Below are 24,099 nucleotides of genomic sequence, written 5' to 3' on the forward strand. Positions count from 1 at the left end.
GTCTAAGAATCAACTGATCTGTAGATGATGTCATTTGAATGTTGACAGCTGCTCTCTATTGCCGTCAGAGGCTGAAAGACAGGAAGGAACATTAGTAAACAGCTGTTGGTTGATTTTCAGAATATGAAATGAAAATTAGAACTGGAACAGATGTGACAGTTAAACTGGTCTATATAAGAGCCTGCTGAAGACAGTTAACAGTCAGTTCAGTTGTCAGTTATGGTTCAGAATTGCCATTTGCAATTGTACTGTGCAGTGGATACCCAAAAAGGATTCACCAAGAACTGTAAGCCTGCCTTTGCTCTGTTGTAATAATTTAGTTTAGATCATGTACAGTGTTCTTTAGTCATATAGGAAAATTACAACTAATCAGTTCGAGTGTTTCTAAATGTTGGATTTCTGTTCTACAGTACTGATTTAATATTGCTGGTGATTGAGTTCTGTTTGTTTATTGAAAATTACTGTTTTATATTCTTAATCATTTTATTCATTATTAAATAGTTTTATTAACTTTCATTGTGGCTAGTCAGTCAGTGTTTTCTTTAGTGATTTAAGAGTGCTTATACCTGCTTTGATAACTTCCCGGGCCACTACCAAAGCCTGGCTGTTCAAAGTAATTTGCTATCATTTTTTTTTTAATATCTAATTTTCATAATTGGACACCCCTTTAAAAGGACATGTAAACCCATGGTATAGTATTATTTTGGAGAAGGGACACAACTGGAAGTATGTGCCAGACTTTCCCAGAAGTGTTTGGATGTGTGAGAGTTCATTTATTTAACTGTGAGTATGTCAGAAGTTTTAAAGTGGGATACATTGTTCTGAAGTGTATAATAAGGAGTTACATTAGGAGTGGACAGAAGTATACAGTCCAGTTCCAGGTTATAGAGTGTGTTCCTGTTGTACTTTTAGGGGAAATTTGTGAAATTTTACTCTTGCTTATGTGACAGTCTCACATTGGAGTCAGTAGTGAGGATTGATAGTGTGGGATGTCACGTTATTGTTGCCAGTCTGTTGGAATATTATCCAGATGTCACACAGGGTATAAATGTTTTTTTCTGTAACAGAAATTATATCAAGAAAGTCAGGTGGATTGTTATGATAGGGGTTAAAGATAGCTATGAGACCTGTGACATATGAGTAATCTTTCCAGTTCTGACAAAATTTAATCCAAAGCAACTTTCTCCATCATTTTCTCATAACAAGAAAGTAGGCTTGTGGGATTATGTGATCTTAAGTTTGTTCTATTCTACTTTCCCTTAAAGATGGGTTTAACAAGTGCATGTCTAGATTAAAGTATTGTAAGAACTGGAAATGTTATTTATATATTTATTTGTATTTGTTGACCTGGAAAGGCTAACTGGGCAAAGCCCATTTTCAGCAGGGGCCTGGGGAGAAAAGCTCCACAATTTTTAATTTAAAGGTCATAAATGATAACATGTTTACAGTAAAATGGGCAACATTTGATATATCTTGAATAAACAGTAACAAAACAACTTTTAAGAGAGTAAGCAGTAGTTAAGAATAATAAACATTAGTGAGAAATAAGTACAGAGGAAATTGTTTATGCAATCTTATGATCATGAGACCTATAATAATAATTTTAAAATATCGACCAAGGCCATTATAAATAGAACCTAAATGATAGATATATATTATAGGAGTACTTAACACTTAGAAGCTGTGTAGAAAGAAAGTTTGTAAAGTTGATATGACAGAGCAGAGGGGTTTATAGTGAAGTTATTGAATGTATAGAAGAAAGAGATGATAGGATAAAGTAGTTCTGCCGATGAAATATAGGTTAAGGGAATAGAGGTGGAAGGTAGTCAGAGTTAAAGGGTAAGACTAGCATAGTGAGGAGGAGGAGGAGCCAGGTGTGCAAGCTGGAGAAAGTTAAGAGATGTGTCTTATATTGTGTAGGAAGAAGCTATGTTAAGGATACTGTGGGGTTTGATGAAAAGGTGTTATGCAGTAAGGGATTACATAGGTTCATAGGTGTGTACTAGGCAAATGGCCCTGGAGCCTTTACAAGCCTAGCCCATAGAATTACACTGGCATCTTGCCACCTGACCTTAGTTCCCAGCTCCTCCGTCGAGTAAAGCCACTGGAGTGATCCCCGGGGTGAATTTTCTATTTCCCATCCACTCATCAAGATTTTTCTTGAAGAGGGCCAATGAGGTGCTCTGTTTGACATGTATGGGAAGTTTGTTCCATAGCATGGGCAGTCTCTGGGTTATGAACCTCTCCCTCTAGCATGTTCTGCTGATTGTGGTAATAAGGTTGAGGTCACTGGAGCATGTGGTGCAGAAGGACTGGGATTTCTTTAGATGTAGCATTTCTAACAGAGCTGGGTCAGATATGGCTTTTTTAAGTCAAGCAGAAATCACCTCTAAGTAGGCGATATGAGACAGAGAATAGTTGGAGTTTTTTGTGTCTGTCCATATAGGACAAATGTTTAAGGCCTAGGATCCTCTTTGTGAGGTACTTTTGTGGCCTCTCCAGTTGTTGCAGGTGTTTAGTGAGGTACATGTCAAATGGGGCATTGTACTCAATGACTGGCCTAATGAGGGAATAGTAGAGGGAGACAATGACTTCTTTCTTTCTTCCTGGATGCAAAACCCTTAGTAATGAGATGTGCCACATAGAAGGACTTTCTGACCACAGTGGCAATGTGGTGGTCAAAGGAGAGGTTGCTGTCAACCTGTGTTCCCAGATCTCTTATAAGGCCTTCTGTGTTCGGTGGACTACCATCGATGTGATAATTCATGGGAACCATGTTTTTCCCAAAGGGGATGACGACACATTTTTTGGCATTGAGCTTAAGGTCATGGTTCTGACACCAGTTGTTGGTCTCAGTGAGTCCTTTCTGTAGGATGTCAACATCACTTGGGGAGTTAATAATAGCTCCCAACTTGCAATCATCTGAGAACTTTGTCAGTCAGAGTCCCTTTGTGTTAGCCTGAACTTCAGAGATGTAGATACCAAACAGGAGAAGACCTAGGACCGAAGTGGGACTCCACTCGTGACTTTTTTTTTTTAGGGAGGTAAGTTCCACTATTGTGATTTCCTGCAGTCTATCTGCGAGCCAGTCACAATCTACCTGGTGACATAGGGGGTTATTCCCGGTTTGTTTAGCTACTATTCCTGAGAAATTGTGTCAAAAGCTTTGGACAGTTTGAGGTATGCAGTTTGTACTGTTTTGCCTTCATCCATTGCTTTGGTGACCTTTTTCACATAAGGTATTCCACAGTCTGTATGCAGGTGACTTAAACTTGGAAAAACTGATTACATCTGTTATTGATATCTCATGTCTGCAAAAGAACTTGATTAAATTAGTTATATGAGTGCAAAAGAATAATATGCTAATAAATATATCAAAAACTAAGCACTTGACATTTGGAAGGCATAGTATAAAGGGTAAATACTTAATAGAGCACATGGTGACTGAAACTTTGGATTCATTTAAGGGCCTGGGCATATGGGAGGATCCACCTTTGAGGTGTTTTTTCCAGGTTATATCAACAAATTGCTTAATGATAGTTATAAAATGAAAGGCTGTATGAAAAGATTTATAACGTCTAGGAAATCAGAAATGATGATCTCATTGTTTGCAAGTTACATTAGACCCAAACTAGAGTTTAGAATAATACTGATACCTAATAAGAAAACTAGCATGGTTAAATTGGAAAGGCTGCAATGGAAATGTAGTAAGGACATCCACAAAGAAGAAAATTTAAGTTATTATGAAAAATTAACTATCCAAACTTGTACATTGTCTCATATAGATATTTAAAGGGGACATTATTCAGGTATATAGGGTATTTACAGACACCTGCCACTAAGAATGCTTGGGGTTAAGAGGCAGTTGTAGAGAAGTGTTTGACAATCGGTGTAGGAGGTTATATAGGGATGATATAAACTTTAACTGATTCTGTGAAAGAGTAGGTCAAGTTATATTAATGTAAGCAGTAGTTTAACTATTTGTGGACACTTATTTTATGGAAGACTGTTTTGGTATATTGGTATATTGACAGGCCAAAAGGGTGTTATTTTCCATGCCTGAAATATATGTACATGTATGCAATCGCCCGAAAGCGCTCATATTGTATTGTTTGTTCTGAGGCAATAAATTGTTTTTATATCGTCAACAGTATCCAGCTACATTATTTTGTTTCATGTATGTATGTATGTATGTACATACATATGTACTGATGTCTTTAAGCCCACATCATTGAACCTAGGGATTGCCACGTTTAAGAAGCATTATGGTGGTTTTGCAAAATACTATCATGCAACACATTCATGCTTTTCAGAAATACATTTACTGACGATATTAATTTTGATAAATATTTTAAGAGCACTTGTAATCTTTTCTTTTTCTAATTAATCAAACATTTGTTCCTATGTAATCAGCCTGTGGAGGGGGTCACGCCTTAAATGTACCCTATCAAAATAATCTTGATACACAACTCCCCATCACAAGCCTAGATAAAAATATGCAAATAAAAAATAGTGACTATTAAAAAACATTAATCCCTTTACTTAATCATACATAATCTTATGACTGGAATGTTACTCTATGACAGCAGGCAAAAAAAAAAAATTAAAATAAAATAAGTCCTCTAATTTACCCCCCCCCCCCCCCTCAACTGCATACTCTCATTCAACAACAAACCTTAGCACTTGGAACAACTTCAGGATCAAAATAATCCCAAATCAGCACTGTGTTTACCTAATTAATTAATTTTCCACTTGGACCATCATGAAACCAATCAGGTAGGGTCTATATTATATCCTCGAACGCTTAAAAAAGCGAACGCTGATTGATAAAACTTATTTGCGTGAAACTGCAAAATATCAAAGCAGCAGAAACTCATTTTTTTTCCTAGGGAAAGAATTCGGTTGTCCGTTTCTGTTGCTTCAGTATTTTCAGTGTTATGGTGGAAAGTTACCGGTCGGATTCAGGTAAGTGTGCGATTGTGTGGATGTGAGTGTTAGGGTGATTTAGGTGAGTTAGGGTTAGGGCTCGGGTTAGGTGTGTGTGCGATTAAGTGGACATGAGGGTTAGGGTGGATTTAAGTGAGTTAGGGTTAGGGAGCTGGTGAGGTGAGTGTGCGATAGTGATGGACCTTAGGGTTAGGGTTTGGGTTAAGGTAAGTAGGTAGTTAGTGGTGTGTGCATAGTTTAGTGTAGGGTTAGGTATCAGATTTTAGGTGTATATGTGTGGATTTCTGTTTGTTTGGTGTGCTTGTGTTGTGTGTATGTGTTTTGGCCCTGGGAAAAAAATCTCTGATCTGACAGTTCAAGATTGTAAGCTTTCGCTTAAATTAGGTTGATCAATCAGCATTCGCTTTTTTAAGCGTTCGATGATATAATATAGACCCATCAGGTATATGCCATCGCTGAGATGTCTATTCAATATGAAACAAAACTAGTTAACACACTGAGGCTGCCACATGCTCCAGTAAGCATTAACCCTATAGTTTAACATAAATTCCCACATAAACTTATTTAAGGTGTGCATCATACAGCAACTAACCTTTTGCCTGACATGTATCACCTCTGCATTGCCAACAGGAAGTTCCAGTCCATAACATCCAAGCAATAACATCCTGTAGAAGCTCTAGGATAACTAATAAAAGGGTAACATAAATGCAGGAGCACACAAATATGGTATACATTTTCATCCACTTCAGCAAATTAGCCACCTATTTGCAGCTCTAACATGGCAACAATAATAAAACTTCTACATTTCACACTCTAATGGCAATATTTATAAAGCCATAAATAGTGCAAAAATCTTAACACACTTTAACAGCAACACAGCGTAATAAACATTAGCATCCTGAGCAATTATGTTCCCTTGCAACCTTTTTTAATGCAGGCAGCACACAATGTACTTGTGATGACATTCTTAACAGTATAGATTACATGGAAAATTCAAACATACATTAGTAATATATAATAGTGACATCATGCATAATATTTAACCATATTCAGTTCAACATTCACTTGTCCCAAAATGATAATCAACTGCTCATTATGTGTGCAACTTCAGGCTTTCTACAATGTTGGTAGTGTGGTTTGTAAACATCCCGTTAGTAAGCACTTCACATTATCCATCATCCACTTAAAACCATTGATGTGTGCAAAGTAAGACAAAGTGGGAAACACATGCAAGAGCACATTGCTAATCTAGCATTTCATTAGAATGCAATCTTGGACAGATGACACACTTCATATTTAAAGCTAACACTCATTTATATTGTAGTAGGTAAAAGACATTGGAGACAGATTTTGTAAGTTCAATGCACTTTATTTACAGTGATGAACAGGCAAAATAAAATAAAGACTCCTAACTCTTAGAAACATTCTCCCACTTCCATGAGAGGCAATCATCTCTGTATTTATAGGTATAACTCTCATTTTAATATTACAGTTGGTGATTTCAGTAGTTTCCTGCTGTTGTGTGATCAGTTCTGCTACATTGTCTAGTGTAGTCATCTCAGCTCAAAAGGTATCATATGCTTTAAGTCACATACCTTGCAAACTGAACACCTGTTCAATTGCATATGACAGAGAAAGGCATTATTTTTCTGTCAAAAAGAGTATTTTCACAAGGAAAAACAGCATATTTTAGTTGCTAGTGAAAAACAGCATGGATATTTGTTGCTTAACATCTATCATACCACCTCTCCCAGCAGAGATCCCTACTTTTGTATTACTGGAAACATCATGGGACATAGGTAACCCATATGTAATTGTGTTCATGTTAGCTGACCCAAATACTTCTCGGTCACATCTGTGGTGGTCAAAAACCTTGCCTAATTTAGGCTATGCATGCATTCATTAACACTATACATTAGACAAATATCAAACGTGGATACCTCATTCACTTTCTAGAAGGCATTATAAAATGTTATGGAGCAACATAGCTTAGGTTCACGACTATAGACCTGTTCTATTCACTTTGGGACTCTTCAGTACCTCCCAGTTTAAGAATCTGTAAGTTCCTTACCTATTGACTTTCTTTGGGACACTGCTAATCTATATGGTTTTACATTTACCTTACTCCAGCACAATTTCAATATGATGCTAAATTAAGTTTGTTCTAGCTGTGAAAAAAGCTATTTTCCAGTAAGACATGTTTCACTTCTTTTTTTCTGGGCCTTAGGCAAAGTTTCATGTATTTGAATAGCAGGTGACATTCTGTTAAAATCTTTTGTAGATTCCAAGCAATATTAAGTTGACTTTTTGATAGCACCCAAGATCTTCTTTGCCTTCTAGCCAAAGCCAGACTTTAGTTTCTTCTGAGGTTTTTACATTTGTTCCTTTTCTCTTATCAGATTGCCCTCCCTCATCCTTACTTGGATTAAATTCTGAAATGTGTCTTAGCAGTGTGACAAGTTGTTATTGCCCTTCCTCATTCTTACTGGAAGTATACTCAGAACTCTGTGTTCTTAATAGTTTGTCAGGTTGTTATTGATACTGCTGCCCCCACACATTTTTACTTGCAGTATAAGATGACTAATGAGTATCCAACTATGCTCCCTCTTCCTGCAATTTACACAGTGCCTTTAATTAATGGGGGTGGAGTCTTTATCTATAGTTACATCATACCTTAAATTAGATACTACAGCTATAGGATGCAGTAGTTTACCTAACAGTCTCTGAATTTCTAAATGTGTTCTTGGATACTCTTTCTCATCTATAAACACACATCACTTCTACCTTTCTTGTGATAGGTTTCATGCTTGTAGACATAAGGTTCATTAACAGATATGACCGTACTTCCAGAATTCAGTAATCTCTTCCATTTCCTCCCATCCACCGATACTGTACCTGTAGCTTGCTTAGTCATGACACAGGTGTAACAGGCTGACTCATCTGGTTGGTCAATTAATAAATTCATTGATTTACCAGGTTAGTGGACTGATCAGAGACCTTTTTCAGTTTCAATCTGTGCCATAAGGCAGAAGCAAGTGCACATCAAATTAATAAACATATTTAGCAGTGGACAGACACAAACTGAAATTTATAAACACCCAACATTTGGACTTAGTTGCAGAATACCACATAAGGCATTAATTTCAGAATTACATAAAGAATTGTACAAATGTAGAATACATGTAGAAATGCTCTAAATTATTGGGAACACAAAGAAGCAAAATGTACAGTACATATTAAACATTTCCACAATAAACATTATCACCTAAAATCAAAAGTGTGGGCATACCAGGAAATTATAAGTATAGGTATTGTAGCAGAAGACCTAGCCACAGTTTCTGAAACAGGTACATTTAAATTCACATTGTAGGCATTGTTTTATGTTCTTGATAAACAGTTTGTGTCATTTATTACATTTCACATTTTAATCCGTATGATTCTGAGATGGTATTTATGAAACTTACATTTACTTTTTCTTCTCTTATTTTTTTTTTATTTTTCAAATACATTTGAATGAATTCCATAGTATTTATACATAACATCTTAAATAACTATGTACACTATTTAAATTAGCCTGACACTATAACAGGTCTTAATGTATACAGTTACTATATAAGTATGTCCAATCCATTATCAGAGTGTCTGATCAATTATTGTATAGTGTCAATCAACGATAAGACTTTTCCCCAAGGGTTGTTGATAAATGGCTTTGGATAAATTCTTAGTTCTTTAATTTTAATTTCCAATAATGCTGTGGTCTTCATAGGCTGTAGAAGTCTTCCAAAGTTGGTATTGTGTTTGTATTCCATCTTCTTGTTATACACTTCCTTGAAATTGCAAGTATAATCCATACTAGATACATGTTTGATCTATTCAAATGAGGACCTTCTTTCACATTTAATAATACAAGAGCTTTAGTTAAATAAAATTATTAATTAAATAAAGCTTGTAGAAAGTTATTAATACCATTCCAAATTTTAACACAATCAAAGAAAATGTGGTTCCAATCTGCATTGTGTACTTGCTCACAACTCCAACATATTCCTTTTATGGAAGAACTAATTTCACTGATTCTATCTGGGGTTAAGAATGCTCTGTGCAAGCATTTCCAATTAAAAACTTTCCAGTATTGTGTAAAGGATGCATATTTTATCGATAATAAGATATTTGTTTTGATATCTTCAGTTAACTGTATTGAGTGTCCTTTTGATATATATTTCCAATATGAGGTTTTGGGTGTTGTTTTATAGTTTATCCATATTTTGTAAAATTTTGAAATACTGTTTCCCATGTCAAAGTCATTATATACGATTTCATACATGTATTTCATAAATTTAGGTATCTCTTTAAATGAAGAATTGTTAATTATTCTACTTAAATATTGTGAATATGACAGAATACTCTGTAAAGTTAGCCAGTCCTATTGTCGAATTTTGTATATTGTTTTTATTACTTGGATATCTAAAACTTTAGTTCTTTGATACATTGGAGCCAACAAACAAATCCTTTATGTTTCCAAAAATTAATAATTTCTTTATATATTGTATGTAGAAAGTTCTTTGTGAGTATAAATGGTGTTAAAAGATCAAACCAGATTTTTAAAGCTATATTTGCATTAATAGTTTTCCTAAATAAATCACTGTAATAATTAATCATACGACTTTTAGTGGGTTAAGTATGTTATATTGCATACTAATACATAATATGTGCCATGGCAAATTGTTTTTATCTATTTGAAATTCATTTTGTAAATCAAATTAATTTATTGATATTACAGTTAGTAATTCTTTCAAATTTGCAGAGGAATTGGACTTATCCAATCTGAAATTGTTTTAGATATTGATGCTTTAATATATGTTTCTATATCAGGAAAGTTTAATTCTCCCTGTTTCCACGGTCTGATATGTATTAAAACTATTCTGTTTCTTTTGGGAAACCATAAAAATTTTATTAGGCATGAATTTATTTTTTTAAGTATATTCCTTTCTGGTAACAGTTGTATTGCCAGGGCTATATATAGGATCTTGGGCAGTAAAACCATTTTTATTAACTAGTCTATCTTCAAATGTTAATATTATTTTGTCCCATTTTTCCACGGAGATTTTAATTGTATTGATATTATTTTAGTTGTTTGAGACTAATTCATTATTATCCTTCCAGAACTCAATTCCTAGATATTTTAAGGTAGAGTTGTGTTTCCCTATGATGTGATCCCCCTTAGTCTGCAGTTCTTTCTTTTATTTAAAAATAAAAATTTTGATTTTGATTTATTGAAATGGAGTCCTGAATTCATGTGAAATTTGTCAATTAATATATCTAATTCTTCTAATGTCTCTTTTGTACTAGATAGTTTTAGTAATATGTCATCAGCAAATAGCATTACTTTAGAATTGTATTGCTCATAAACATCTATTCCTTTGATTTTTAATCTGCCAATATTTCAATAGCCACAGCAAATAGAATCAGTGACATCGGACATCCTTGTTTAGTGCCTTTTGTTATATGTGTAGATTCAGAGGTAAAAGGACCTACCTTGACATATGCTAAATTATTTGTGTATATATATTCTTTAGGAGATGAACAAAGGATGCAGGAAATTCATATAGAATTAGGATTTTGGATAAATCTTCCCAATTTAGTGAAGCAAAGGCTTTCTCTATATTTAAGCCAATTATGAGTATTTCTTTATTAACATAATCTGTAAGAGAAATTATCCTTTTAATATTGTCATGTGTGTGTCTATGATATATAAATCCAATTTGATCATTATTTATTGTTTTGGATAATGATATTTTCATTCTGTTAGTTAATATTGTCATAAATACCTTATAGTCATTATTTAATAATGATATAAGTCTATATGAGGTACAGAGGTTTGGGGATTTGTTTTCCTTTGGGATTGGTGTGATTAAGGAATATCTCCAAGGCGGTGGTAGTAAAGCTTGTGGCTGAATTTCTAATAGAGTTTTATGGAAGAGGGATAGTATTTTTGAAGGAAAAAGTTTATATATTTCCATAATTATGCCATCTATACCTGGAGCTTTATTATTTTTACCCTATTTTATTGTATCTGTAATTCTTTGTAGGATATGGGTGCTTGCAGATCTTTTAATTTTTCTTTTTTTTATATTAGAACATTTTTCATATAGATTTAATTGATCAATATGTATATATTCTTTTTGGAAATGTTCCATATAGTGATTTCTGTAGGCATCAGGAATGTCACCTATATCCGAGACATTTTCCCTTTCTTTTCATGGAAGATACTTTTAATGTTATTAGCTTTTGATTGTATTTTGATTCTTGTGGATAAATTATGTAGATAGTTGGGAGAAGTGGCCAAGGTATTTATTTTTAGTTTTTTCTAAAGCTAAACTAGTTTTAAGTGTTAGAATTTCATTGTATTTATCGTTTAATACTTCTACTTTCTTTTTCATCTCCAAATTATTTTGATTTTTTTTCCACTTTTACTGACAAAAGTTTGGATTGTAGATCTAATAATTCAGAATCCCATTCTCTGATTTTTTTTTTACAACAAGTTAGGGTTTTACCATATATGTAAGCTTTTAATGAGTCCCATATCATTATTTTATTTATCTCTGTGGTATAATTAATATCTAAGAAGAACTGTAATTCAGATAATAACCAGGGTTTGAACTCTTTAATTTTAGTTATATATGCTGGAATTCTGGAGTTAAAGATTAATGATTTGCACTCATTTTGAAGTTTTAGTATCGATGAATTGTGGTCTGAAAAGGGGCAGGGAGTGATTGCGAAATTAATGATTTTAGAGTGTAAGTCATAGGCAGTAAATATTTTATCTATTCTAGTTTGGGTACCAAATCTGTGATCTTTATGGGAAAACAACAAAGATTTATCTTCTTTAAATTTGAAAGTATCTACAAGATGAAATTATTCTACCCACTTGTTTAAAGCTTTTGATACAGCAGATGTATGCAACAGTCTTTTATTTGTAGATTCAGAAATATTAGACATACAGTTAAGATCTCCTGCTAATATTAAGTTGCCTTTATAATTATTGGAAATGAAATCCAAGTGTTTTTTAACAGTTCCTGTTCCAATGCCTGGGAACCAGTATAGATTGGCTAGGGTCCGTATTTTGTTATTATATTAACTATTACTAATGCCATAAGGCCTTCTTTATCTTCATACTTATAAATGATTTCTGGATTAATCACATTTGTTTTTCATAAAATTGTTACCCCTTTTGCCTTTGTCTTATAAGTGGATTTTGCCAATAATCATATATATTCCTTAGGATTCCATTTGAAATTGTCATTTGTTTTGAAATGAGTTTCTTGAGGGAAGACAATTTGTGCTTTGTTCAATTTTAAATATTTCAGTAGATTTGATCTCTTGCTAGGATTGTTTAAGCCATTGGTATATAAAGATAATAAAGTCAAATCCATCTTAGGTTATTTAGACTATGTATTTTTTGTTTTATTGTGACTATTAAACATTTTCCTCTGATAACTATAAAGTATATGTTTGAGCTTTTAAAGGAAATTATCAGTTTTATACTTTGAGTTTTTACCAGTAAAATAAGGTTTTGGTCAGGCATACTAAAAATGTTTTTGTGAAATAACAAATTTAAATTAATAAATGTTAACAAAACTAAGATCTGCACTAGCCATGGAATGAAAATCATTCCTAATCTGATGGATAAACCTAAGTTCATCAAATAATCACTCATACCTTGACAATCCAGAACATCTGAGGTCAATAAATTGAATTATCATATGAAGAATATTTATAATAGGAATAAGCAATATTTATATATTATTTTGAGCAGATATAGTACTAATACAATATAAATATCTACTTATTGTATAAACAATTAATATTTGCATGAAAGATAGATGACAAGCAATTTGATCATAGCAAAGTAGGATGTATCATATATAAAACCTCAGTAAAAGATTATAGCACACAGTTATTTAACATATTCACACTTATTGATGAAGTCTTTCAAAATGTATTACTTAATATAAATAGATGGTAATAATATTTATACCTAATGTTTATAATACAATGTATTTTACTGGATATATCAGAAGTTATATTTCATTGTTTGCCAGCATTTAAGTAATCACTTTGTTGCTAACTTACTTAAAGCATCAAGTATGTTTTATGTGAACATTGATGAAAGTTAGTGCATTTTAATTATCAGTGCATCCCTCTTCCCCCCCATTTCCTACACATAAGGATTTTCATAGCTGTCATTTCTTATTATAAAATGAGTGAAATTATAGGTTAGAAACAAGAAATTCACTTATTGTGATTAATGATTACAAGTTCCATATTCATAAATTGCCATTTTATAGCATATACTCAAAGTTTTTTAGATTTAAATGGCAACCTTCTATTTTGTATAATCAGCAAAAGTTAAACTGAGTGATTATTGTCAATTTAATACTATTTGTTCAGAATGTGATTGTTACATTCTATGACATTCCTAGTTCAGCTTCTATTGTTTCCCTTGAACAACTTTGTCAGTTTGATGTCATGTATAAAACATTAGTTACCTTGGTAACAGCTTAAGTATTATTTATGGTCAAGATGGGTTACAAAAACTACAATTCAAGTTAAAGGAATTATATGACTTGTTATGCATATTTATTGTTATAAGAAAATCATCATGCTTTCCCTCTATGTTCAATATAGTGTACGTCATTTATGACAAGTTAAAACAGTAGTGTTATACACAAGCCCATTTTATTAAACTGAGTATCAATTGTAAATTTAATACTATTTCTTCAGAATATGATTGTTACATTCTGTGACATTTCAAGTTCAGGCTTCTATTGTTTCTCTTGAACAACTTTGTCAGTTTGATGTCATGTATAAAACATTAGTTACCTTGCTAACCACTTAAGTATTACATATGGTCAAAATGGGTTACAAAAACTACATTTCAAGTTAAAGCAATTACATGACTTGTTATGCATATTTACATATATATAAGAAAATTATCATGCTTCCCCTTGATGTTCAATGTAGTGTATGTAATTTATGACACGTTAAGACAGTAGTCTTATTGTACACAATCCCATGTTATTAAATCCTGCCATTAATATCTAAATTCAGCAGACTGCTTCATCTTACATGACAATTATATATTTTATGTCTAGATTTAATAAAATCATACATTACATAACTATTGTGTGTGTGTGTGTGTTTTTTTTTTTTTTTGGCTGTTGCTTTGTTATTTGAGAGACCACACGCTGTAATGCTTATTCTTATTATTAGCTCCTTCCAAGCATGTTTATACAGTCCATAGACTTTAAATTCTGAGACCCTTCTGGTTTCTTATTTGTTATAAGTATATTTCCATCCTTACATACACACATATCAGTACTTCAAGCATGGGCAACAATACCCATACAGTTTTGCCAGAATACAATTCAATAGTTCATGTAGTGTGTTTCCAGGCTGTTCTTAAAATATCCAAACCAATATTTGTCCTGTTTCATTTTGCCAGCTTTTTCCATACAGTAGCCACTCTGCCAGTGAACCACCCAACACACCTCCATTCCCACAGATATTTCCATGAAGGAAATCTGATGATTCTCTAGCACTTCCTGGAAACCCCAAACACCCCTAGAATCAGCTATCCCTATATGCCCAACACATCCGAGCAAGCTCATTTCCCAGACCACTGCAAAGGCTTCTGCACAAGACCAAGTGCACTTAGTCTTTCACAATAACTCAGACTTCCACTCTTATTTAAGTCCTTAATGTGTTTGGACAAAAATACATTTTAAATATAGGTTTATAGGTTCATAGGTAGGTACTAGGCTATCTGCCCAAAGGCATTTATAAGCCTTGTCAGAATGTGTTGGCTTTTGTTGCCCTCTTAGATTAGTTCCCTGTGCCTCTGTCCAGCAGAGCCACTGAAGTGATCCCCGAGGTAAACTTTCTGTTTCCCATCCACTCATCAAGGTTTCTCTTGAAGAGTGTTAGTGAGGAGGTCTGCCTAATGTAGATTGGAATCTTGTTCCAAAGCATGGGAAGTCTCTGGGATAGGAATCTATCCCTCCATTACATCATATTTGTTGTTGTGGTGAGGTTTAGATCCCTAGAGCATGTGGCTTGAGGAGATATGGTTTTCTTTAGGTGGAGCATGTCCATCAATTGTGGATTAGACATGGCCTTGCATGTCAGGCACAGATCACCTCTGAGTAGGTGGTATGCAACCAAGTATAGCTGGAGTTTCTTCAGTTGAGCTGCATAGGGCATCTGTTTGAGGCCAGTGATCCTCTTGGTGAGGTACTTCTGTGGTCTTTCCAGCTGTTGCAGGTGTCTTGTAAGGTACATCCCAAATGGGGAGTTGTACTCTATGATGGGTCTGATGAGTGATGAGTAGAGGGGCACAATGACCTCTTTTGATCTGGATGCGAACCCTTTTGTGATTAGGTGGGCCACATAGAAGGATTTTCTAACCACTTTGGCAATGTGATTATCAAAGGAGAGATTGCTATCCACTTGGGTCCCCAGATCCCTTATTACATCTTCCATATTTAGGGGACCAACACCTATGTGGTAGTTTGTGGGTACTTTGTTTTTTCCAAAGGGGATGACTATGCACTTTTTGGCATTTAGCTTGAAACCATGATTTTGACAACAGGTATCCGTCTCAGTGAGACCCTTTTGGAGGATGTCTGTGTCAGCTGGAGAGTCAGTTATAGCCCCTAAGTTTTCAGTAATCTGTGGACTTGATCAGCCATAGTCCTCCTGTGCTTGCCTGTATATCTGAGAAGTATATGCCGAACAGGAGGGGTCCTAGGACTGAGCCCTGGGGAACGCCACTTGTAACCGATTTAGAGTCAGACCTAGTTCCTGCAACTCTCACCATGTAGGTTATGTCCGTGAGCCAGTTGGCAACCCATCTTGTGACACAGGGGTTTATGTTCAGGCTGGTGAGCTTGTCTATAATACCAGAATGGGGAATGGTGTTGAAGGCCTTTGTGAGGTCTAGGTAGGCTGTGTGTACCACATTTCCCTCTCCTATAGCCTTGGTAACTGTCTCAAAGAAGTCCACCAGGTTTAAGAGGGCATGATCTGCCCTTAACAAAGCCGAACTGGGTAGAGTCTACTGTTTGGAGGTTCCCAATGTCTCTGTTAATGAGTTCCATGATGATGCGCTCCATAACCTTACAGACCAAGCTAGTCAGGCTTATAGGGAGATAGTTCCCAGGGTCTGTTGTGGCTCCACCTTTGTGGAGCAGAATAACCATTGCTGTGCGCCACTCTATGGGTATGTAGCCTTCAGAGAGGCTGAGTTTGAACAGTGTGTTTAGGTGAGGGGTTAGTTTCTTCTTTGAGCTTATGTAGTATGCAGCCTGGGACACCGTCCGGTCCCACTGATGCTGTGTTTTTAGCTTTGAAAAGGGCTGTTTTAACCTGAGTGTCTGTGATTTAAGGGGCTCTACATTCTTCTGGTATGGTTATGGGCCCTTTTGGGGGTGACAGGGGGTGAAGTTTGCACTGAACCTGTCTTCCAGGATGTTGGTGATATCGGTCAGTTCAGTGTATTCTGTGCCATTCTGCACTAACTCTGAGCAGATCTGAGCATTGCCACTTAGATTCTTAACATAGCTAAAGAATGCCTTGTGGTTATCTTTGGAGTCCTTGGCAATATTTCTTTCAAAGCTAGCCTTGGATGATTTTATGAGGGATCACAGTATCTTGCTGATACTGATCAGGGATGTCTTCCCTTCTTGAGATTTTACTCTTTTCTGTTCTAGTTTCCTCCTTCTATTGTATAGCTTGTTTATGGCAGGGGTTCACCAGGCTGGTTTCCTTTTCTTGGAGGAGTGAGTCTTGGTTTTGCTTGGGATAGCACAATCCATGCATTCTTGTAGGCACCTGCAGAATACATTAGTAAAGGATTTTGCAGCTTGGACAGAGTTATCCTTTAGCTTGGGGGCTTTGAAACTTTCCACTTCTGTCTTAAGTAACGTGAAGTTTGCTTTTGAAAAGTTTTTCATGGTGGTTTCCTTGAACGGGGTGGGGGTGGAATGTGGATATCCAGAGTGATTAGTTTATGGTCAGATCTATCCAGTGACGGGTTGACCTCCAATGTGGAACACCGGTCACCCATATTGGTGATGACCAGGTCCAATATGTTGTCACCTCTGGTGGGAGTGTTGACCAGTTGATCTAGGATGTTTGAGTTTATAAATTCTAGGAAATGTTGGGCAAGGGAGTTAGCACTTGAGTAGTTCTCCCAGTTAATGTTTGGGTAATTGAAATCACCCAATATTAGGGTGTTTGGTAGTACCTTTATATTTCCCAGTGTTTCCAGAAATGTGGAATGGGTGTCCTGGGACATGGTGGGTGATCTGTAGCAAGCTACAATTTGAATTGCAGTTTTGCCCATTGTTAGTTGCACATGGATGATCTCTGAAGCATCGTGCTGTGCCACGAACCTGGAGATGTGGGTACCCTTGATGAATATGGATACGCCCCCCCCCTTTGTATTTCGGTCCGGGTTCCGTGGCCAAAATGTATGGTATGAGTTGTAGCCTGGTAGTGCTGGGGTGCTCTCTGAAGCCTTAAACCAGGTTTCTGTTACTGCACATATATCGATTTTCTCCATACTGATGAGTGTTGAGTGTGTGCATTTTGAGGTTTAGACTTCTGGCATTGAGTAGCATTACCTTCAGTTTTTTGTTACTTGTGCTATTTACGGTGGTGGGTTTGTCTTTTGAGCCTTGCCTAAAAAAGGCACTATAGGGTGGGAAGAGCCTTGGCCAGTATTCAAAAGCCTAAGGTTGACAGGTACAAGCCATCTCTAGTGAAGCAGAGTGGCTTGTTGAGCATGTCATCCCAGGTGGAGAGACACTGGATCCCCTTTGAATGATACCAGAAACTTAGCCATTTGTTGAAATTGATAATTTTTTCTTTATACCGTGGTATCATTCTTGGTGAGGGCAGGATGCTACTCAGGGTCAGGGTCATACTGGCCTGGGCTATGTGATCAGAGAGCTCTTCCATGTCTCTTTTCATGTAGTCCAGGGAGGTACGGCTCAGGTCATTTACACCAACATGGGCAATGACAGAGTCATAATTATACTTGTTCTGATGTGACCTGTGTGCTTGTGTTATGTGGCGGATCCTGGCACCTGACAGGCAGCTAACAGTAACCCTCTTATTGTTCAGCCTAGTGAGTGGGACGTCAGTGTGCCTGACTATAGAGTCACCTATTACTATTGTGTTGCGTATGTTATTTTGCCTTAAGGGCTGTGATTGCGTGGCGCACTGGTTTTGTGAAGTATGTGTTTCGTGGTTTGTGTTGGGGATGGAGGTTGCTTGGATGTCTGCTTTGGAGGTCTCTGTTGCTTTTACAGATTTTTATTTAGAACCTCCGAGTATGTTTTTGTGTATTTATGTGTGTTTTTTGCCAGTGCTGGTTTAATGGGTCTGTGTGAGACTAGTGGTGTGATGCAAGTATTTCCCTTCTTCTCTTGACTGTCTGATCCAGTCTTGGGTTGAGAGAGCTTAGCCTCCAGTTTGGCTGTATAATTGCATCTCTCACATGTATTAGTGTTTGGTGGTAGGAGGAAAGTGTTGTCTGTGTACATGAGGCAGTTGTAACATTGCCTCAAAATGCCCAGATTCACCAGTTGGACTGGAGAGTTCACCTGAAACTGCCCTTTGGACATGCCTGGATAGGTACAGTACTAGCGTTTATTAGTGCTTGCTATGAGTTTTGAGCAAGTGGCAGGCTGAGAAATGAATGGTTTGAGTGCTTAAGTTGAATGTTTGTCTAGTTCTAAGGGAAAAATTGAAGAGGAGACTTTGTGGAGCCGTGAATAGTTATACACTAGCTAACCAGCACTGCCCTGCATGCAAAACTGCACAAATGCGGTTTTTATAGCAGGGAAATAAAAGGGATAGAATTAGCCCAAAATGGCCAATAAACTACTATTTCTGGGCTGAAACCACTCCTCCAGGGACAGATAGGCTGCTCAAAGCTCCCCTCTTTCACAGGTGAACAGAGAAACTTCCTTCTATCCAAGTAAGGTATGGGCAAACACAGGGACTTGTAACACAGCCCTGAATTCAGCACTAACCTGAAAACTGGACTATACTTGCTTAGAAAGGCAGGAAACAAGTATTTATTTTCAGAAAATAAAGCAGATACAATCAAAAATACTTTAAATGCACAGAAAAGGATACTTATTGTTATATATCTCAGATCAGAGTTATAGTCAATGCTCCTAGTAATAAAGTAAGAAGAAACACAAATGCAGTAAAAGCAGATGAATAAAGTGCAATTTTTTATATATATAAAACAATAGAAAATGAACAAACCGATTTAAACAAGTTACCCAATTAACCAGAAAAAAGCTCAAACTGAGCCCTGTTCTAGCAGTCTTCAATCAGACAAGTTCTAACTACACACTCCTGCCACTAGGGTGCAGGGGAACCTTCACCAAATAATGATGGCCTGGATCAGTGCTGAAGTTATACAAATGAAGCTAGACTCAGCAGGTCTGAATCCGGTCTAAGCTACAGCAACAAGCGGACCAATTTCAGAAAGACACAGTTCAAATAAGCAGGCACAATAAGCCTGTGACCAGAAATTCCCAGCTCAGAAGGGCAGAATCCAGCCTCTCCTCCCACAAGAGTGCAGACCACAAACCTTCTTAATGTAGAATAAATGGCCTGAAGCCTAAGTGCTTAAACCAGAATTAATACACTTTTAGAATACCAGACACTGGGCCTTCAATCAGCAATTCCCAGCTTAGAAGTATGTAAGCTACATGTCTTGCCACAACAGTGCAGACCACAAACCTTCTTAATGTAAAACAGCCTGTATGAAGCCCAAGTGCTTAAACCAAAAGGCTCAGCATAACAGTTACAATTTAATCAGGCTACTACCAAGCAGTAATAAATGCAGTAGAATGAATAAAATTGTGCTTATTATTATTTATTTATTATCAAGAATCAACTTAATGAGCTAAACGAAGTGTTGGGAGACCATCAGTATGTGTACATGTGGTTTAAAACAGCCCTTTTATTACATATATATATTTTACAACCAAAAACATTGCCAAGATTCATCTTGGAGGCTCCTCAGAGCCATTAAGCATTATTGTCACTTTGTCTCCATTACCATAGCAACCTGGGAACATCTATTTCTGTTAATGTATCTGTGTACTGCATACCAGAGGCTCGTGATGCACCTGAAGCAAAGCCTCACTTCACTGAACTTCATGCCTAAATTCCCTCCCTTTCAGTGAGGCAGCAGCCAGGAAAAGAATGGAGCGCAAACAGATAAAAAAAAAAAAACTCCCAACAATCCGCCACAACAAGAGATAACACATTCTTTCAGCCTTCCAACCTCTCACTCAGCAGATGTATAAACAAACTATTATCTGCCAAAATATCCCAAATCACAGTTTTATCCATCCCCTTCCCCTGGATCCAGGCTAAAACACCAAATATCTCTTCCTAATACACAAACATCAATAAACCTCGATCACAAGCCGCATCCCACAGCTTCCCGGAGATGAAAACGGCAACATACAACAGCTGCCAGGCACCCACACACACCATGTCAGGCTTAATCAAACAACAGTCAAAGCTATGATACCTGCCATAATTGATATTAACTATGTATAGACAGAATAATAATGACATTTGTACTAGCTGCCAGACACGACTGCATTCACACACACCATATCAGGCTTGATCAAACAGCACTCAAAGCTATGATACTTGCCATATCTGATATTACCTATGTTTAGACAGAATAATAATGACATTTGTACTAGCTGCCAGACAGAGCTGCATCCACGCACACCATATCAGGATTGATCAAACAGCACTCGTAGCTGTGATACCTACCATAATTTATATTAACTATATTTAGACAGAATAATGATGACATTTGTACTGAGAGCTTGCTACTATTATTTAACCAGGATATACATGACATTTCTAAATCATACTTTAACTGAAGAAGGCATTAGTCTCCATGACAGCATTTTTTTTTCAGAACACTCTACTGTTACTGCTATTATATATGATGTTAATTTGTTACATTTGTCTGAACTCTGATGAATGGTACCTTGTTGAATTAGTTAATTAATTACTTAAATTATTATAAGTAAAAACAATGAAAAATGAACAAGATAAGTATTCACTTAGTTCAAGGAGGGGAATAGAAATGTCTATGTTTATATTATATGTTGCTTTGTTTGGCTTATATATAATGTAAATAGTAACCCATCTTGACCTACCTTTGTTTGTGAAGAATTACTGGACTCTTTGAACACTCTGAATAAATCATTACTGTTTCTCAATTGTTTAAGAAACTCTCCTTTTTTAAATAAAAACAGATGACAAGTGATGTACCATATCAGTTGATACTTTGAGAAATGTAGTTGTAAGAGTTATTATTTTTTGGGACAGCTATCTTGGAATCAGTTTTTGGTTTCTTCTTTCTAGCACTAGTCCAAGGATTTATTTATTTTATTCTTTTAAGAGTAGGGGCCATCCATTCCATTTCCTTTGGGCTAGACACTATGTTGTTGTTTTTGATGAATATAGTAGCTTCTTTTAAGTCGGTAAAGGTTCTCATCTCATTGGCAAAAAGTATTTTTATCTTGGCTGGAAAGGTCAGCTGTGCTTTAATGGTGCTTTGTTTCAACAGTTTTATTATTGGCCAGACTTTTTTTCTTTGTTCAAATATTCTGGAAGAATAATCATTGTTAAACCTTATCAGGCTTTGATTATATTTTAAGGGTGATTCTCGCCAAGCAGATTTTAATATTAGTTCCTTGTCCAGAAATGAAATAAATTTTATAACTATGGATCTAGGTGGAGTATTTGTTGAGTTAGAAGCAGGTTTCCTCAGTGCTCAATGCTCCCTTTCAATTCCAAATGAAAGTCCCTCTTTCAAGTCTAAAAATTCAGGAATCCAGGTTGTTAAAAATGAAATAATATCTTCACCTTCAGTGTTTTCAGGCAGACCAAAGATCCTTATGTTGTTTCTCCTTTCCCTGTTTTCTTAGTCATCTATTTTGTTAAGCAGCTGTTTAAACAGAAATCATTTTTGGAATTCTTCCTCTTTGAGTCTCCCTTCAATGTCATTTAGAGAAGTCTCTATATTTGTTATTTTGTATGGTATTGCTGTTCCTTAAGAGTATCAGTCTGTTTTTAAGAATTTCATTTGAGATTTTCTAAGTAATTTTTAAAACCATCCATCTTCAAAGATAGTTCCTGTAAGGTAGATGTCATCAATTGCAGTTCTTTTTTCAAAGCAGCATCTGGATGAGAATTCCTTAAGTTGTTCATATTCAGTGACTCAATATATCTCCAAGTTACTTGACAGGAAAATTTTTGTATATCTCCACCAAAATTGATATTTATGTAGTTTAGTAATTTATGTATAGATTTCTGACATTTTAAACTTGAAAACAGTAACATTTTCCTATATTATTATACTAGTTTATGGAGCTCTCAAAATTCACTGCTCTCATTTGGCCATCTAGGCTCCGTCCCTACCACATTTACTTTTTCAGTGTTATAAGCTTGGTTAAATTCACATTCTTTAGATACAGCATTTATAATTAATTAGTTTCAATAATGCACCCTTTTTCACACACATAAAACATTTCACTTGCTGGTTTTGGCTGGTTTATTACTGAACATTTTTAATTACATACTTACATTCAGGTTCTAAAATGACTTTATTATGTTTTTAAATTAAACATTTGAGCTCTTACAGTTTTGATGGTGCTAAATGTCCAGTTACGAAATTTCATAGCTTGCATTTTGGGAGACACCCCAGCCATAGCAAGGAGCTCTTATTTCAGTTTATTATAGTCCAGAAAGTCTGCACTGTTCATGCCTGTGTAAGATTTAAGGGATTCATTGTTAATTGTGAAGACAAGAATCATATCTCAGTCCCCTTGTGATCACGTCTTCATCAAAGGCAATGAAGTATGTCTCAGTGATATAATACTTGTTGACTTTTTTTAGAGATGGGGTAGTCTTTGGTGTAGCTTGTGGAGATGCTAACAAGCATTATGTGTTCTTGAAGATTGATCACTGCACTGTTTTCTCATGGAGTTTCCACATGCATCTCTATTTAAGACAAAGCAAAGGCTAAAGTTGAGCTGAAGAGAAAAAGAAGTTATGTACCTACCATAACATTCCATGTTAGTTGTCCTTCATCTCACCTTCGTTCTTGCTGGATGGGTTCTGAGCTGATCCTTGGCTCTGACTCGGCCACTTACTATAGCTCGAGAGCTCTTTACTGGCTCGAGGCTACCCCTTATCCCAGAATGCCCAGCGCCAGATACCCAGATCTTGTTTGAGATAGCTCGCACTAGACATAATTATAGAAGATAATCCATTAATAAACCTGGATATACAGTTAATTGTCATGGTTTGGTTGAGAAGCAACTAATAACAAAACAAATTAGCCAGTGAAACCATTGAGAAACTCCTCTCAATCCTCGAGGAAGGGGGATGGAGGGAGGGACGCAAGAAGGAAGGCGAGATGAAGGACAACTAACATGGAACGTTATGGTAGGTACATAACGTCTTTATGTTAAGTTGTCCAATCTCGCCTTTGTTCTTGCTGGATGAGACAGCATCCCTAGCACCTCAATCCTTGGTGGCTCACTGGAACAGACTCTTCAGAACCGTGGAACCAAAGGAAACCCTGGAGACCTCATCTACTTTGTAATGAGAAATGAATGTATGAGGATCTGCCCAAGTAGCTGCTGCACAAATTGAATCTATGAGCAATCTAGATTGAAATGCTACCGAAGTAGCTACTGACCTGGTTGAATGACCTTTGGGTTTTTTCAGAAGATCTTTTTGTCGCAAGTGGTAGGTATGGACTATGGTGTCTGATAACCATTTTGACAATGTTACTTTAGAAACTGGAAGGCCTTGTTTGTTGTTAGCAAATGAAAGGAACAACTGATCTGATTTTCTCATTTCTTTAGTTCTATGGAGATAGAAACGCAGTTGTCTATGCACATCCAATTGGTGTAATCTGTATTCTGCCTTGTTGGAATGATTAGGGAAAAAGACAGGGAGTTCAATGGATTGATTCAAATTGTGGTTTGAACAAACTTTAGGTAGAAAAGATGGGTTAGTTCT

This window comes from Protopterus annectens, chromosome 2.part2 (genome assembly GCF_019279795.1).
Source record: "Protopterus annectens isolate FY-2018-M chromosome 2.part2, PAN1.0, whole genome shotgun sequence".
Classification (NCBI taxonomy): domain Eukaryota; kingdom Metazoa; phylum Chordata; order Ceratodontiformes; family Protopteridae; genus Protopterus; species Protopterus annectens.